Raw genomic sequence first — 1,266 nt, 5'->3', positions numbered from 1 at the left:
AGGTCAGAGGTGCAGGGGGGAAAATCCGGGAATCAAGCAAAAACTCTGAAGCGCCTTTGGAGATAGGGTGGGAGGGGAGCCCTTCTGCCCCAAATCTGGAAACGGTCAGTCGGCCCGTCAGGTCCTGCGCCCCACAGCAAGGCTTCGGTCAAATTCTGGGAATTTCCCACTGGGTCGGCAGGGCTGCGGCAGATTTTCCCGGACGCGAGCGTGCCGTGCCCTCCGCGGCCGCTGGGTGGCGCGGCGCGGGGCACCGAGCGTGGGAAGCGCGGGCGCGCGGGCGGGCTGAGCTCACACTCCCGGGAAGCGGCCGCGGCGGAACCGGGGTCCGCAGCGGCTGCGCATCGCGCGCCTCTCGCGGGGCGCTCGGGGGCTGCGAGGTGGGCTGCGCGGTCCCCCGGGAGGGAGGAGGCCGCCGGAGGTGAGAGCGGGGCCCTGGCGGGGTGTCGGGCGTAGGTGGAGGGGGGCACCGCGGGCCGGGCCTGCGGACGCTCCCCGAGGGCCCCGGGGCGGGGGGTGGGGGGTGGGGGGAGGCGGGCGCTGGGGGCGATGACGGGGGTCTCGTCCGCCCTCCGCTCGCGCCCCACCCGCGCTGCGGTGCGGCCTCCGGGTGCAGCTGCCCTGGCCGCGTGGGTGGGAGCGGATCGTGGCCGGGAGCGGCTCCGGGCGGCCCCCGGGCTCTGGGGCCAGGGCTAGCCGGGTGGGGGAGATGGCAGAGCAGCCCCCTGGCCCCGGCGCGGCAGCCCCTGCCCACTCCCACCTTGCATTTCTCCGCTCCGCAGTGGGCGTGGTGCCCCTTTGCTGCAGAGGGGGCGCCCGGAGTTGAGGAAGGCAGTGGGGGAGGGAGAGCGCAGAGACAGGTGGTTGAGGGGGCGAGGGCTGGTGCGCGGAGGCTCGTGATATTAATGCGTATTTCTTTCTCCCCCCTTCCTCAGGGGGCGCGGAGGTGCGTGTGGAGGAGGCGGCGGGAAGGCCAGAGGCATGGCTCGGGAGAGGGCAGGCTGCAGATGCCACTGGGCTCTCTCTCTTCTCTGATCAGTCCCCCCACCCCCAAAATTAACAAAGTGGTAGGGGTGGCGAGGGTGGAGGAGTCTGATGAAGACCTGGCCCAGAACTGCCCCGAACTGCCCCTAGCCGGCCGCCTGGCTCCCGCGTGCATATCCGGAGCCGCATACTCTGAGCATTCTGCAGAGGCTGTAGGGCTGGGGGGGGGGGTGAGCAGAGGGGGGGGGGGGAGTGGCATCTGCCGAGGGGGACCCAGTGGGC

The sequence above is a fragment of the Neomonachus schauinslandi genome, chromosome 6 (assembly GCF_002201575.2).
Source record: "Neomonachus schauinslandi chromosome 6, ASM220157v2, whole genome shotgun sequence".
Lineage (NCBI taxonomy): Eukaryota > Metazoa > Chordata > Mammalia > Carnivora > Phocidae > Neomonachus > Neomonachus schauinslandi.
This window is presented reverse-complemented; position numbering follows the sequence as displayed.